Below are 17,910 nucleotides of genomic sequence, written 5' to 3'. Positions count from 1 at the left end.
AGAGCAAGAGTGCCAGCAACCCACTCTTTCCTAATTCTTACCTTCCTGTCAGTCACTGAGGCCAGGTACAGAAGTTACATTTATTCTGCGATAAGTATGCAGAAAGTGGTCTACAGCTATAGCCAAAGAGACAGTCAGGGCACACAGAACACTGTAAAAATGGTGGATCCTGCTCTAAGATAACCCTGGATGGATGTGATATGAGAGAGTGAACACACAACAAATTTATTATGTTGCAGGTTCATCCTACTACATAGGTACAGTGAAATAAATGTGTGATGCACAATCTGATTGTGTAGGAAACCACTCATACTTGGGGAAATTACCTCTCTATAAGGATCAGCAGAGCCAGTGAGGGTAAAGAGAGGGTAGGTGATACAAGATGATAAAATTTTAGTTATCACTGGCTTTGTAAAACTCTAGAAAGACAATAGAGGACTTCATATTATAGCTGCATAGACACATAGTTGGTGTATATTGACACAATTTGAGGCATGCAGTTAGTCATGCAGCCTACATTAGCCCTAGGTAAAGTGGTTAGAAAATTTCAACCTGATGCTATGGAAAGATGAGAGACAGGACCCTGGGGATGGTAACTGTATTCGTACAAAGATGTTTGAGTGTAAATCATTCTTAGCTGGTGGCTTAGCATGCAGTGTACAATTGCTGGTGGGGAACACTGAAAGGCCTTAGCAGTCTTTGCAAGTCTATGGTATGCAGGGTTCAGTCCATCCCCCAGCTCTAACTTCTGGCAGGTAATTTCATCTGGCTTTCTCTGTACTGGAGGTGGTTAGTCAGGTATTCAATATAGATGTCCCTTGACCACCACATGGTGTCAGATACCATGAGGTAGTCTCATCAATTTTGAGCAGCAGCAGGGCAACCTGCAGGCTTCATGAAACTCTCATTGCTTAAGTCCCATGCGTCTAATACTTATAATGCACCAAAAAGCAACACCTCCACTGTCACATCATACCCCTTCTCCTTCAGGGAGCTTGGATAGGTTTTGCTCCCTTGGCTTTGATGAAAGCCTGTCACTGGATCTCAGAGGTGATGATTATGTCGATAATGATCTTTTTATTGTCCTTTTCTGTTATAACGATGTCCATTGTAGCAAAACCTGCTAGCAATAGAAGCGCACATAAAAGAGCCTTTAAGGAACATTCTTTGAAGTAATTTTTCCTTCTTAATCTGGTGTCAGAAAGCAGATCAAATTTATGTGAAGGGCCTCATTATTTTTTTCATCCAAGTCCAGGAACAGGAAGAGCAGGAACTAAGACAACTTTGTGCCATCTTGTTGTCTAACCCTTTTTTTTGTGGCTGTGGGAGGCCATCTTGTCTCTGCCAAAAATTAAAACATACACTTATCTACCTGTTGTCATTCTTGACTGTTAGAACAACTGAAAATAGCTAAAGTGTAGCAGGGGTTCATTTAGCACTTTCCAAGGGTCCACTATTTCCTATATAATCTTTACACTGTGGGCTGTCATGAGATGTGTTAGCTTCCTCTTTTTTCAGACACATCTTGTTAAGTCAACCCAATACATTTTATATTTGTAAGGACAATAATGTATCATACATGCAGTACTACTTATTTAGCAGAAAGCCATTCCAAGTCAGTCTTAGGACACAAAACCTTTAGTTTATATTCCTCATCTTCTTCTGTCTCCAACAACAACTCTTACAAACTTGCATTTGAATGCCTATTCAAAGAAGTAGACATAGCTTTTCAGTACAGACAGGCTTGATGACCCATGGTAATTACAATATTAAAGTACTTATGATATATAATAAAAGTATTTGTGGTATAAATAAAGTATTTACAATAAAGTATAACTACTAGTTATTTTAAGGGTAAGTAGCAAAGAAAAAAAAATGAGAAGCTGACCTTAGGAAAAATCTTCTCTGTCTTGGGAATGAATCACACAGCTTAGGTACCATCTGTTTTCTCTGTATCCCAAAATATTCACGAGGGAAGGAATTTCAAACTGCCCTCTGCATTAAGCTATAATTTTGCCAAAATTCAGTACCTATGGTTCAACCTGGCTTTTGTAGGCTTAAATGCTTTCCAGAATCGAGCTACACGAGAATGTCAATAAACAGAAAAAAAAATATCAATTCAGACCTACACCCCAATTCAGACCTTGCATTTGTGTTAATTTTCAAACTTATTTTCTGTATTAATAGGAACTCATTTTCTAATACATTATCTAGTGATATCTGGCACCATAAAACATAATGAATCTGATTATAAGCAAATCTGTCAAATTACTTTAGCCAGTGCATACAATAATTAAAAAAAAAGCATTCAAAGTACATCACCTATCTTTTAATTTCTTAACTTTAATTGGACAGACCCACAGGGTGTAAGAAATTAATATACCAAATTGTGATATCTCTCAAACCACACATAACAATCTATGGTCATTATACACCCCTTTCTGTGCAAGTTAAACATCAGATCTTATCTGTACCATATACCCAGGAGCTCAGGTCCTAATTTCCGTCATTAGCTAAAGACAGGAAACTCCATCACAATGGGATTCTTCAAGTTTGTTACAATTGCTGACAGTGAGCATGACCTCAAGAGGAAAGAAAACATTCTTCTATTTAGAGGGAAGTATTGTGGGTGTGTTTTGAGAACATATAAAGTAGGGTTTTTGCTGTTTTGTGTCAGTTGAATCATTATCTGCTGCTGTAAATTGGCCCTGAACATACTTGTCAGTAGCTTGTTTTAACTAGGCGGGTTCACTGTCTTGGCAGGGTGCACTGTGTTTGAGGGAGTGGAGGGTGGGTGTAATTGCTGATGGTACTTGTGTACAAACTGTCCTCCTCTGTTGGAATTTTGGTGTCGATGTCATTAATAGGCCCTGGGTACCTTTTATTACACTTCACTTGCCAGGGATATTCCTTTTTTGGGTTCTCAGATTGCCTTAGCTGACTGGGTCTGTCAAAAAGAAAAACTGGATTCTAGGGCCTGAATGTAAATCTTGGTGCAAGTTTTTTTTCTCCTCACCACCTCATGGGATTATGCAATTGTCTTCATTCCTCATATTCTACCTTGGATCTCTCCAAAAACCTTCTTTATTTTTTGAGCTGTTTGTGTGCTGCTTAATTTTTACCTTCCACAAGCAAAAATGTTACCATACTGTCCCCATTATTCTTTTTCCCCATGCCAGCTTCTTTTTCTTTCTGTTTTCATCCAATCATGGTTAGGGACAGACATTATACATAAACCAGTTTAAGGTATCAGAAACTGGTTTAAACCTATATCAGAACAGGTGTTCAGTTTATATAAACCAGTTTGAAAATGGCTGAAACTGGTTTGAGATAAACCTAGCTGAATGTAGCATCAGACTTAATTGATTTGGCTCAAACCTGTTTATGCAATGTCTGTCGCAGAGCTCTTGCTGGTTAAAATAAAACAGACTCCCCCAGCATCCTGTCATGCTCTCTGGGAAGGGCAGAGCTCTCTCCTCCCCCCTGCTCCCTGGCTGGAGCTCCAGCAGAGACTGCAGGTACAGCAGGGTCTGCCTGGCTTCCCCCTGTCCTACCCTACTCCCCACCTGCTGCTCACAGCTGAGGCAGAAATCTCCCCCTTCCTCCCTCCCATCTCCGATAGCACAGACCCCAGCTCCATTGGATCCTAGTTATGTGGTATGCTAGCTAATACCAAGAGGTGTCTGTGTGTGTCTCCAATTTCACTGGGGCAGACAGAACAGTGGCCACTTAGGACATTTTGGAGCTAATCAACAGGTCAGCTGGTAAACTGTTTAAGAAGAGTTTTAACTAATGGAGAGAGGGTATTGTTTTGCTGATGGGGTGATAAATACTGTTCTCAGCACCCTGCTGGCTTTTGCCTGTCAACTTGCTGAAGACAGTAGAGGGAGGGAGATTTAAAAGCTGTGTACCATCAACACATGCATGCACTGCACAAACACCCCCCTTGCCTTAGAGTGCTAGCAGGAGGCTGGGGGCTGGCAACAGTCCTGCCCCTTGAGCAGCCAGTGGAGAAAAGCCTGGGATGGTGCAGACAGACCTCCCTAATCAGAAGTCCTACAGGGGCCCGGTCAGGCCCCCCTCAGCTCAGTGCAAGGGAAGGGAGGGCTGCTCTAGTGCCTTCCAGCTTCTAGCCTGAGCCACTGCAGGCATGTGCCTGAATTTCCTCAGTCCAGAGAAAATGTCTGTCTGTTTACAAACCAGTTCAGCCTAGCCAGGTTAGACTAACCTGCAAAGATTGAATCAATTCAGGCTCAGGCTTTTTGAATGTCTGTCCTTAGCCCATGACTGAGGTTAGAGTGGGAATTGGGAACCACAGAGAACTTTTACACCACAAACAGGGACCTATTTAATTTCAGTGCTAGACTTTGTTTGAGGCATTGGCAGTTTATCTACTGAGAATACTTGTGCTCTCAGAAGTAGTGATAATAAAATGAACTTTTCATTGTTTTCAGAGCAAACACATCTGTCTCTGAGTAACTAACCCAAAGTTTGCAGATTTGATCTATGACTCATTCAGACTCTGTGATTCAGGAACCATTTGCCAGGCTGAACTGTCTCTCAGTTCCACCAGTCTGCTATGCAGTGAGATCCTGCTCTGTGAACAGCTTTCAGAATCTGGCATTGAGCTCCTGCCCACTGAAGCAGCTTGAGAGCCCCTATTCATTAGCATGGGTGAACTTGTGGTTCCGCCTTGTCAGTTTATATATGATACTACTGAGGTGTTGTCCAACTGCATTAGTATTGCTTTGTGTATGAGAAATGTTTTCAGTGCCAAAATTGCCCTGGACACCACATAGAGTCCTATTATATTGATGCATTTCCTTTCCAGTTTTATTCATTGGTCTGAACAGAATGCTTGTCTAGATGGGTTACCTTGTCTTTTGGAGATGCATTTCTGCTGCTAATTGCACAAGCTGGCTCTAATATGGGTAACCTTTTTTAGCAGATTTCTGAAATTATCCGTTAACACAATATTACTGTATTTAGGGTCCTTATCATGAACTGCACAGATTCTTGGCATTTGACAAAATGTTGTCCTGAGTCATGCTATCTGAAGATAGATGAAGCCTCACTCAAAGAATTATCTGTGCATAAAGACATAAGACCAAATAGGTGCAATCCATCTGTTAGTCAGTTATCCTTTGCTTTTGTATAGATCCACATGATTTTTTAAAAATTCTTTTCTCAGTAGGAAAGTGTGACTTTTCAGACTTTAATAACTGAATTTTAGCAAGGGAGTCAGTGTTCTCTCTACCCAAAATTATAAAGACATGCTTTTGCAGCTGCAGACTGTTGAACTGCATCTGGAGTTTTCAGAAGAGATTTCTCCAATTTCATTGTCAACAGATGAAGGTATTGAGTAAATTTTGTTGTTGTTTCTGGCACTCCTTGTATTCCGGAGGCAAGTGAGAGATTTTGTGTGGTGCTGATAAATACTATTAGTAAGTGACGATGACTTTCTGATATGGAAATATGCATTATGCAAATCAATAAATGCCAAGCAATCACCTTGATTGATTGCTCTAGCAAGTGACTGAAGTGCATATCTTGAGATAGGGGATGCGATTAATTTATTTTAACGTTTAAGTGTGACGATTGCTTGGATGGTTGAATTTTTGTTTTTTAAATATAAAGAATGCCTCTGCAGATCCTTTTAAGGCTTGACTTCAGAATTCTGGTTTTGCTGTTTAACAGAAAGTCAGAAAGCCCATGGTAAGGCTGACAGCCCTTTTCACTTCAGGAAGAGGAGACATTTAACTTTTTGACTTACAGAGTATCTTCCAATACTGTAAGACACATCAGTATGAGATTATTGACAGAAGCTTCTTGTCCTCTTTAGTCCATCTCCATTTTCTGTAACAGGTAGACTACAAGATGGTCATATCTTTGAAGGAACTTTCAATGGGAGAGGAAAACTAACATCAAGTATATTCTGTGATTTGATGGGATGGCTGCTGAGCTTTCCCTTGGATTTAGCCAGCAAAAAGGAATAGTACTGCCTATAAAATTATGTTCAGGCAAAACTTTCCCTCCTGTTGAACTGTTAAGGATTTCCTTTGACTACAGGGAAACAATAATGTGTTTGTTAATTTGTCTAGCTGTCTTCAAACAGCTCGGTTGCTTGCAAGGTTGAGGCACGAAGCATATTTTCCTATAAACACTTAAATTTTAGGGAGGAAGAGAGGAACCTAAAACTGAAATTCACTTCCTAGGTCATCAAATCCAGTCATCTGCGATCTCTTGTTTTGCTATGATACACTCTGAGGTAATTGAAATAAGATAGGCAACTATGTCATATGAAGAATTTCTAAATAGAAATTTAGAAAAATATACATTTTTAAACATTTTAAAATAAGATGACTTTGATCTCTGCCTCTGTCACCTCAATCTTAATATATTTCCTGAAACAATAGCAGACATATAGATGTAATGCATTATATAAAGTTTTAGTTTGAAAACTTTTGTGCTAATTTCACTACTACACTAATCTGAATATATTTTTTAAACATCAGTTCAATTTGAAATATTTTCCTTTAGCATTTTTGATATTCTCAGCATTATGTCTGTGGATCTTTATCTTCTTATCTCCATTACCCTCTGACATTCCAATTTTTTAACTAATTCTACTGTTGTCACCTGCAAATCCGTATTAAATCTGAGATCACTTCCTATTAGGATTATTCCAACATGACACTGACCTTTTTAGTACACTATTTGGTATGTTGATCTTTCCTGGAACTAGTAATAGGTTTAAAAGATTTAAAGTATAGATATTTATCATTGAGATTATAACTAATTACTATACTACTAACTATACTAACATTCCATTTTAGTAATCATACCTAACTCTACACAGCAATTTCATCAGTGTTTCATTTTTGGAAAACTCTCTAAATATTTTACAAGAGTATCACTACCTTTTTTTTAGAGATGTGGAAACTGGGCCGGAAGACATTAAAATAACTTGTCTACAGTCATCTAGTAGGATAATATCAGAACTGCTACAGGTTTCCAGGTTTCCTGGATCTCAGTCCACAGTTCTATCCACTAAACAACACTGCGTGCATTTGGAGAGAAGTAAAAGAACCACCAGTTCTTAGCAAGAACAATTTAGATTGTATAAAAGCCTTTGCCCTATTTAGTTGGCATTAACAAATGTATTTAAATGGAGATATAGAACTTCAACCATTACATAATTAGTTATGAATTTTCCATTGAAATTATTTTCTGCAAAATTTAAATGAGAAAAATAAGTTTCCTACAAATGTGTAATTTCCTTTCACTAGAAAAAACTGAAATGTAATATTTGGGACTGGTTACATCCTGATCAGAATATTTTGGATTATTTCCCTGACCTGAATTTTTTTTTTCCAACAAAGTGTGACACTGACTATATTACCCTTTGTGGCACATTCTTACCTCTGGTCAGGACGGAAGCAATAGAAGTTTTGTCACAGGTACATATACACCATACAGTGTGACTATTTACAGAGCTGATTTCAAGTTAGTAATGCATGAAAATATTGGCATTTTATAGGGTTCTTTTTTTTAAAGTAAATATTCTAAAAAAAAGACTTTAAAATAAAATTGGGCATATTGGTCCTTCTTTGGATTACATTCCAAAGGTTGCAAAGTCTTTATTTTATATAATTGCACTCACATTTTTGGGGCACAAAAGCAAAAAACTGCCCCTTTTTTTAAATCACAGGAAAGTTTTACATTTTGAAGTTATTATACAACAAAATTCTGGATTGCCCTTGTGGATGTCATATTTTAATGGGACTAACATGGCCATTTTAGCAAGAAACAATTATCATCCAGAACACCAGTGTCTGTAAAAGCCCTGCATTGTAAAACTAAAAACAAAGAGAACTAAAAACAAGCACATATCCACCATTTTGTCTCACCCATGTGACTCCATCTGTTTGATCATATTAAGAGCTTGGATACATTTATCTTCCACCAGCAGGGCAGATGTAACTATGTCATCTACTGCATAGCTTGTTGTTTTTTTCACGTTTTATCAGTTCAATAGAATTTTTTTATTAAATTAAGTTAGGGTGACAGGTGCAGGTTTTTGATGCGTACACTACTAATGTAACATACTTTGCATATTTTGTTGGAAGCATGTGGGAGCTCAGTATTTATAGATGCCAGGATTTTCATTGGGAACCTGTAAATGGAAAGATACAATTCAGCAAACTGGCAAACTCACTTACTAAAAACAAGGTAGTCATTAATCAAAAGAGGCTGCAAAATTTAAAGCTGTGTACAGCCTCAGAGTTTTAAACATAGTTTCTCCTCTGAAACTAACCATTTGGCTTTCATCAAATTTGTTCCATCATTTTAGGCTGCAACCATTCAAATATTGTTGCAGTAAGAGACACTGATTCATTTGCTACACAAGGAACCATTATTTAAAATAGTTCCTATGGAATAAAGACAACAACAACTAAAAGATAAGCAAAAGGAAGGGGCTTCTATAACAGTTTTCACAGTGATGCCAAAACTGGTTCAGGAGAAGGACTTGATAATAAAAAGAAAAAAAAATGCTGCTATTGTTATTTTTATTAAGTCTCATATGGAATCAACTTAGATTGCAGGTTGAAAAGAACCACATACAAAAGAAATACTTAGTGGCAGAGGAGAACCAGTCATATACAGCATATACCATCTAGGCTTCCTGAACTTACTTTTCTACCAACACCATATACACCATTACATACTTAGTGACCCTTTGCTGTCTACATTGAACAGTCGGGAGTGTCTCTATGTGAAAGAAAAAGTAGACACTGCTCTGACATCAATTTCAGAAAGATACAAAAGCCTGTTGCAGAATACTTGACTCTTCCCTAGTTATTGCATTGCATCACTGACTTCAGTCAAACAACTAAACTTTAAGACTCAAATGCAGAGCTACAGAATAAAATATCATCCAGAGAATGTGTTAATTATGATCTCAACAGAGATAATGGATTCTTATCCTTTTACCCAGGCTTGTTTTTACAAAATCTATGTACCTCAATAGGTTAATTACCTTGTTTATTTCTAGTGACCTATTCAACCTACCTTTGGCCCCTCTCAGCGGTGCCTCTCACTATCCTTTTGTACTTGCCTTCTGTTTTAAAGCACTGCTTTGTGCAAGTCCAGTCATAACATCTGAAGAAGTAGGCTAGCACTTGTGAAAGTATATGCCGCTCTGAACCCAGGTAGTTTTAAAGATGCTATGTTGCACTGCCTTTTATATAATATGGGAAAATGCCATCTACTTCCAAACATATCCTTTTTCTTTGATTAATTGCATTAAAATCTGGCTTCATGACCTAGATTACAAACTACATTAAAAATTGCCGTGGTGTATACACCAAACATTTTGGTATATTCAGAACTATTCATTCTCTTCCTATTTTTCATTTTCATGCATCTCTTGACTTCTGCGTTACAGGGTGAGATGGGAGGAAAATTGATGAAATCCTGGGAACGAGACTGATAGAGAGAAATTCTGATTTCTGTCCTAAGTGTTAGAAGTATTATTTTAATAATTATTTATTTAAAAACAGTATCATAGTAGCTGAATAGTGTTCCAGTTCTAAATACATAGCATGTCCTTTTACAATTTTAAACCTTGATTTGGATTTCAGTCATCACTGTTTCTTGATTGTTAAACTGTACTGACTTTAAGGCTAGGTACAGACATTCAGAAAGCCTGAGGTGGATTCAGTCTAACTTACACCATTTTCTATGAGCAGTGTAGTTTAGATTGGTAGCTAACAGAACACACATTTGTCCTTTGGTTGGGGGAGCATATCTTAGACTGGGTTCCACTATTTTTATATCAGCCTGTGTCTGTGTGTGCTGAACTTCTGTTCTGTTGCAGGTGTAGAACAGTTTCTAATCCCTTATACTGGTAAAAGTGTAATGTCTGTACCTGACCTAAAAGATTGAATTAATTTTAATTTACATGGATTTAACGGCTATCACAATTAGACTCTTAAAATACAACTGAATGATATAATACAAACTAAGCAAGAATACTCATAGGACAAAATGTAGGCCTAGTAGTTTGAAGTTCCTGAAATCCCACAAAAGTCTCATTCTTTCAAAGTTGTCAAAAAATGCTTATTAAGCTCATTTGGATAAGGTTAAAATGCTTTTCCAAAGAGTATGAAAATGCCAGACAAATCAAAATACCAATGAAATTCACTCATTTTGAATTTATGCATACTATAATTGCCTTTCATTTTGTTTCAAGGAAGCAGATACTTCCTTGATTATTCTGGTGATAGTGTATTTCAGTGTTGTAGAAAAAATATGTTTATTATTTTGTGATATTTATTTTCCTGTTGCAATACCTTTTTTATACAGCACTGTAAGCATAGCACATGGTTATCAAATTAAATATTTCATGTAAGTAGTTGTTGTTAAAAAGATGTGGTGATTAAACATTGGTGTTACAAAAAGGTCTGAGTGCCTTTGAGCTCAGTATTATTAAAAGTAAATACACAGAAACAGATATGTAATGATGGGACTATAAAATATTAAAGGGGATATCTCATAGAAAGATTTATATTAAATTTTCATCAAGTTTTGTTTTTGTATTAATTTCCAAAGTGAGTTGAATCAGCTCTCTGTGCATTGGGGGGGAGGGGGGGGAGAGTCTGTGTGTGTGCATGCAGACACACATGTTCATGTAAGAGACAAAATGACTTTTTATTTCATTCATAAATCACATGAACTTCTGCATAAAATATTTGCATAATTTTATATAGGCAAAAGTTAAGGGAACAAACCCTCTTCCTCTCCAAAGCAACCACATACATAAAGGATAACTACAAATTAAACTCCATAATTTGCATATGGCTTTTCTCATGAAGATATTGAAAACAAACTGCTATTTTGTTACATTCCCTTTGTCAAAAAGGAAGCAGTGCCACTGAATAGCATTGCCTCATCAGGCTCTTCAGTTATCATGCCAAGTTTCAGAGATCAATGGGGAAACAGCAGATGTGAAGGTTAGTTGGCATCTCGGAATATTAGTGGAAGACTTCCCTATGGGGGGAGAAAGGTTTCATTGCGCTTTATCTATACTGAGAGTACTGGTTATATCAAACTGTCAGAAAATTAGACTATGATTGATTTTATTACTTCAGCTTTGCCAGAATAAATTCAGAAGTTAAAAAGTTAGGGATAACTCTCTATTTTGGGAATTACTCTAAATGATTAGAACCTTGGTATATTTAAACTTGAATGCTGCAATGTCTTTTATCTCTGAATAGTGAGATCCAGCAGAATATCTGAGGGACAAAAATTTGTTCCCTGAATGTTCTTTACATCCTCAATATGAGTAAATCCTGTTTTCTTGGTATTTTAATCGTGGAATGAAAAAATACGGCACCAATCCTGTAGAGTATTAATGTTTAAAAGACTTCTGCTTCACGATGATCATTGTGGTAATACTTTCATTTATGTATGTGTGCTTGGCACTGTGTTTGTCCAGTAAGGAATTGCAGCTGAAGAACTGTGAGTCTTAGTACATCAATCAAGGGGCCACTTTTTAGAGAGATTGTCCCATAGGGAGTGGGAAAACTTGCAAGTCAGTTAATAGAGTGATGTTGAGCTGGCACATCAAGTCAGTGGATAATGGATAATAGTTGTCAGTGTGGGAGCTTACAGCCACTGATAGCGTTAGGCTGCCTTTTTGAGGGAGCTACAGTAGAGGAACAAGTGTTAGCTATAAATGGTAGGAAATTGGGAGGAAAATAGTCATTGACACTGACAATTTGGTTCATTTTACAAACTGGAGAGTTGCACTTTGTTTTCAGGATGGCAAACTAGAAGTATTATCAGTTTTAGGTGGAACAGAGTTTTTGGCCAAGAACATCCCCAGTCACTGTTGTTCCATTTTTTTAAAGAATGCCTTTAATTGCCTTTAATTATTCTTTGAAGAATATTTGAAGAATTTGAAGAATTCTCTCCTACCCTATTAACTGGCTCTAAGTGTATATTTTATATTTAAACATGCTGTTTTAAGTTTATTCCCTAGTCTAATTTATTAATTATTTTAGGAAATGTTATTTAGCAGCAGTATAGAAGAGGAGCCAGCATTAATCATCTAAAAGCCCTTTTTCTTATACAGGCACCTAATAACATTCAAGATATAGTGTATATTGTATATATTGTCCCTAGCCCTTTAGTTCAGTTCACTAATTACCAGATGAATGTACTAAAACTTGCATTTAATCACACATTACATTGACATTTCAGATACTTATTTGGTCACACCATACACTGGCACTTTTGAAGAGGCATTTTCTTTTTGTCAAAGATGAGGCTTTGATTTCCTGAGAATCCCGGTCTGCTGAATTATCTCTGTATTCCACTCTGTTTCTCTAAGCACACAACAAGGAACACAACTGAGAGCCTTGATATTAAGAAAAAATGGCCTATATTAAGGTCACAAGCAATCTGATAAGCTTGGCTTTTCATTTTATCTTAATGTATAATGATGTTTACAATTATGTTGCCTGTCCTCTATGCTTATAGTTGCATCTGGTAACAAGAAAAAACTATTTTACATTTGGCATTAAAGCAGAGTGGAGATATCCTGTCATGCGCTATTCAAAGACCAAATATCTTATCACTTCAACAAACATGGCTGTAAGCATTATAAAAGTCTTATAAATCATATCTTATCTCTTGCAACTTTCATTGTTTTCATGCAACATAGGGTCAAAGTAAACACACAAGATGTAGCAGTAACATTTAAAGCTATATTTAATGTGTGTTATTGTTTACGACCTGAATGCTATTTGGTTGGTTTAAAAAAAATAAAACTGTAACCCCTGCATTAGCAATGCAGCAAACAACCTTATTTAATTACACTGAAAAAATTAAATGTCAAGTGCTAAAATACTGAGAGATTGCAAGTACTCGCATTTGAAATTCTTGACTTTGTAGTCTAATATACATGGACACAACATAATCCACTGTTTTCTCTTCTCTCTTATGCCAGCATATTAAAGTGGTTACTCAATAACTCCTCATTCTTTATCTCTAGATAGTCAGCTACAACACTTATATGCACTGCAAGATACTGGGTGCATCTATATGTGCATTTTACTGCGGAGTTGACTAATTAGCTCCACAGTAAAGCATCACTATCTACACGTGCACCCATAGGATAGTATTGTCCAGGGCAAGTAATTTATGATGCCACAGCACATGTGTATATGGTGACCGGTCTGGCTGGGGCACAAGAGTGCTACAGTGGCTAGCTCTACACTGTAGCACCTTTGTGCCCCAGCCAGCCCCTCTGCCACCTGATGCTGCCATCTGGAGTCCCGGGCTGAATCCCCAGGTCCCCCTGCCAGCCCAGGGCTGCTCTACCCTGGCTCAGACTGCTCTGGGCCCTGGCACACTTGTAAATGCTGTGTCCAGGAACAGCTGATCCCTGTGTGAACTGGAGCTGGAGTTTATTGTGGTGGACTAATTGCTCATTTAGATGCACCCACTATCTTACATGTTTGAGGGTCTTGGTAGACATTACACTTATCACACAATTGACATAATAATCGCACAAGAAATTGCAACATGACACACCTTCTAACAATTTATTGCATGGTAAAATGGCAAACAAGCCACAAAGATGCTCCATATTAAATGCTTAATATTGTTGTGGCTGGTTTGTATCATGCTTCAAATTGATTATGTGGCATGTTTCCTGGACCCAGGGCTGGCCTCCTGCCCAAGCAGACCAATCACCTGATCAATTGGCTGGGGCAGGAGGGGACTCTGGTGTCCAGAACACAGACTCCCCCTACCCAATCCCAAGATTGGGATGAGGGTAGTCCTAGGTCTTAAGCCAGGAGTCCAGGCTGGTCTCTGCAAAATCCTGACAATCAGCTGATTATTGAGATTGGTCAGGGGGCAGCCTCAGAAGCTGGTTTGGCCAATTCAGACCCAGAAGCCACTTAATTGGGACCTGTGGAATTTTATACCCCATTCCCAAACTACACATCTGTCATGGTAGGACATGTGATTTTTGTTATCAGGTACAAAATTCCTCACATCCAAATCATGACATTATATAAATCTCTGTCAGGGGCCTAAGTGAAAGTAAGAATGCCAGGTGTTCTCTGCTAGGAACTCTGACATTTGTTCATCTGGCCTTAAAGTGAATGCCTTTAATTAAGATTATATTTCAGATGTGAACAAGTCTGTGCTGATTCTTAATCTCCTCATCACATGTAATTGATAAAAAAGTACAGTAATATAATTTTTTGAACCGGGGTACAAACACTTTTTTTTTTTTTACTGTACATGAATAATGCCCCAGTAAGCATTAACATTTTGCAAGCTACTGTAAAAAAATACCCTACAGTCCAGGAACAGTGAAGAGATTTGATTATCATTACAGGTAGGTGTCTCACTTATTAAATATTGCAATTACAGCTAATTAGGTCTACAAACTTTATTATTTTTCATTGTAGGTTTCTTGACAGCATTCTGAAAGCAGTAAGAGTGTGTTTGACTTTAATTTATCACCTACACACAAAAAAAGACGATAACCACTACATTTCTTATGAAGTGGATATTTTTGTGCAAGTAAAAGGTTAGGATAAACTGAATTGCTTCAGAGTTCTGCATCTGGAAACCTAAAATATGGACACAATTAGATGAAAGGAAGACCGAGGTTTATCATAGAGCCTGGTTCTGAAGTTAGTATAGACTAACTATAAAGCAGATTTGGATCTCTTCTTGGGCTCATATATTATCCAAAATTGTACCAACTGAAATTATTTAAAATAATGCTAATGTAAATATATTCAGGACACTGGGGTCATATAATGTTCTTAGTTAAAAAGTGGAATGCCCAATGACAAGATAAGAGCTATATATGTGGATAAAAGATAGCGGGCTTATCAGCATCTAATTTTGTTTAAATTGTGGGGGGGGGGGGTTGATCTGCATGTAACTGCTACTGCTATCAAAGGGAAGACACCATGGGTATGTACAGGCATTACATTTAGATTGATCTAAACAGGGATTGTCAATCTAAATGCCATATCTAAATTAGTCAGCCTCAGGAGGTGTGCTAACTTTGGTCAAGAAAGTGTTAACCCAATCTAGGAAGGGGTTAATCCAGTCTCAGGAATGCTTGCACATGTTCACAGCACAGCCCAGAAGCTAGGAAAGCCCAGCTGCTCACCGCAACCCAGGGACTGTGTTTTTTCTACCCCATGACCCTGACTGGGCTATTTTCCCCAATCCCCTCGCTGCAAATGCACCACAAATGCTCAGGTGGGCACATCTGTACAAGCTGCTAACTGCACAGTAGCCCAATAATACTGCACAGTAGTACATCACAGCACAGACAATGCTAATATGCTACTGCACCATATTATTAGGCTACCGTGCATCACTAAAAATGCATTTGCTGTCACTACTGCACTGTAACTCTGGTTACTGCACGTTTATTTAGTACTTGGCTATAAAAGTACTAAATTAAATGCACAGTAACCACTGCACATTAATGAATGTGTAGACATGCCCACTGTGGGCTACCCGCAGTATTCCCAACAGTGGCAAATGGTTGCATGTACCACTCCAAGAAGCAGTGAATGGCTGTACAAGCCACTTTCAGTTTAGGTTTAGGTGGCACCCCATCTGACTTAACAGCTATTTGATCAAACTGTTAAGAGGTAATACAGACTTGCAAAAGCCAGCTCCTTATATTACCAGAAAGGTTTGTATTTAAGATAACTAGTCTCAGAATGGGTTCTGCTAATTTGGTTGCCAGATAATATGACAATCTTTGGTGCTGAGTACAGACACATACTAGAAAGAACTGTAGTAATGGTTCTTCTGGTATCCAGCAAGCTAGTACTTTGTACTAGGGTCTGGATTTTACAAGATGCTTTTGGGTTTTGCTTAGCTTTTGGACTTATCTATGTTGAGGTAGTGCCATCCTATTGCTGCAGTCAGCCACCACATCAGACCACTCATTTCTGCATTGGTAATGGATAAGATGATGTTTTGCTATTTGATTATAATCTTTAGAGTCCTGATTGAGTTTGGTCAGTTTGCTCTCCTGAGCCTTTTTTTTACAAATCATCTCTTAAATTAGAGACAATGTTATGACTGGAATATATTATGTCTACATAATGAATCCTCTTGCTTTGTTGTGAGAAATTAAACTTCATACGCTGATCAGGATGCTCTTAAGTAGTGCTTTGATTTCTGTTCTGCTTACGTAGGTGTTTATACCACACCTAGTATATACCCTATAGTAACTCCTGACAAGCTCTTTCTGCACCTGTTAGCAGCTACTCATTGTGTTGGTGTTAAATTTTATTATTTTCATTTCCCAGTGAATGTATTGAGAGGACAGTGCTTTAACAGCACAGACTAATCAAATAATTGAAACCAGTGTTAAATTTACCATATACAGTAGCAAGTGTCAGAAGAGGGTACATTTTTAATGGGATCTCTGCTGCTTTTCTCATAAGGCTCTAGATGTATGGCAATACATCTTCTGAAGCAGTAATAATTGCAGTTTCCACATTGCAAGGCTTTTCTGTTATTGTGATAACCTTAATATCAGGTCACCTTTCTTGAAGTAAATGCAGTAAAGTCTTCATATATCCAAACACACTCCACTGTAATGAAAATTCTTTTCTCCAAACAGGTCAACTGTATTCCTGTTAAAGCAGCATGTTTGCTTTCAGCCTTCTGGTTGCATCATCAAAAGTGTGCTGGTGGAGCAAATACTTTACCTGCTAAGTACACCCAAGAAACTAAATCCTATTCTACCTATTAGGTGCCTAAGTGTGATCCTGTTCTACTCTGCATGAGTCTCTGAAACATAGGATCATACTTAGGTATCTAAACAGTGGAACAAGATCTGAATTAATATTCCTAGTTCTTTTTGTAAAAAAGATAGAATGGAAAAAAAAGTTCTCCAAAAAGGGACTCTAAAGAAGGTTAAATAGAATTAAAGGTTAAAATAATTGGCATGTGTACAGCTCCTTGAACAAATAACTATTGGCATTTAGCCACATGATAACCATTTGTGGGTGTGTACTTCTTTGAATCACTACATTGAAAATGTTTCCCTCAAAATTTCTTTCCAGACTTTTAAAAGGTTAGAGATGCACTTAATTTGAAAATGTAAAACTTGTCCTCAAAGCGCGAATTGGAAAGTAAATTATAAAAAGCAGTTCCAGAGAGAAAAATTACAATTTTGTTGTTTTTTTTTTAAACCACTTTCATCTCTCCCTCATCATAAAATGTCATAATTTTTATGGTAGTAGTGTGGTACCATGATGATCCAGGAAATATGCAAGAGGTAAAAAGTCTTGTGGGTGATGTCTTTTATCTCCCAGATGCCTGAAGGAAGGATACTGTAATTCCCAAAAGCTTGCCTTTCTTTATCCCAACCATGCAGTTGCTCTGATAAAAGATATCACCCACAAGAATTCTTTCCTCTCATAGTCTTATGTATTTTGCAGCAAATCTATTTCTCAGAACCGTTATGCTTCACCCTAATACAGATTCACATAATGCTCAAAACCTCAGTTTTTACAGGAGGATTTTTTTTTTTGAATGAGGCATTTTAAAGCTGTAGGTCCTAACCTTGCAAAGGGATTTATTGGCCTTATAGATTTGAGTTCCCAATATTACAAAGTAGGTGAATCCTGCAATCTCATCTACATTAGAATTACTGGGAATCTGTGCAAGTCAAAGGGTCTTCAAAGTGGCATAGGGGGCAACCTGCAAGGTTAATTCCTTAATTAGTAGAGTTGGTTGAAATATTTTTGCACTGAAAGGTAGGATTAGCAATAGAGATTAAAGAAATTGGCTCTGCTGGTGGGATGTTGGCTGCTGGGGGCCGCAACCCCCCCCCCC

At 37.6% G+C, this 17,910-nt stretch overlaps 1 protein-coding gene and 1 long non-coding RNA gene across 2 annotated transcripts in view; both read left to right on the top strand.

The window, feature by feature from the left end:
* GRIK2 (glutamate ionotropic receptor kainate type subunit 2) overlaps positions 1-17,910 on the top strand; it is an 805,806-nt gene that overhangs the window by 639,726 nt on the left and 148,170 nt on the right. The window lies entirely within an intron of this gene.
* Positions 9,100-17,910, top strand: part of LOC109299648 — a 13,401-nt gene continuing 4,590 nt past the window's right edge. The window contains exons 1-2 of the long non-coding RNA XR_002097945.1: positions 9,100-9,110; positions 13,222-13,228. This is a non-coding gene — a long non-coding RNA (uncharacterized LOC109299648). The remainder of the gene's footprint in view (positions 9,111-13,221; positions 13,229-17,910) is intronic.

The sequence above is a fragment of the Gavialis gangeticus genome, unplaced genomic scaffold (assembly GCF_001723915.1).
Source record: "Gavialis gangeticus isolate Ggan-Ray unplaced genomic scaffold, GavGan_comp1, whole genome shotgun sequence".
In the NCBI taxonomy this organism is placed as follows: Eukaryota; Metazoa; Chordata; order Crocodylia; family Gavialidae; genus Gavialis; species Gavialis gangeticus.
This window is presented reverse-complemented; position numbering and strand designations above follow the sequence as displayed.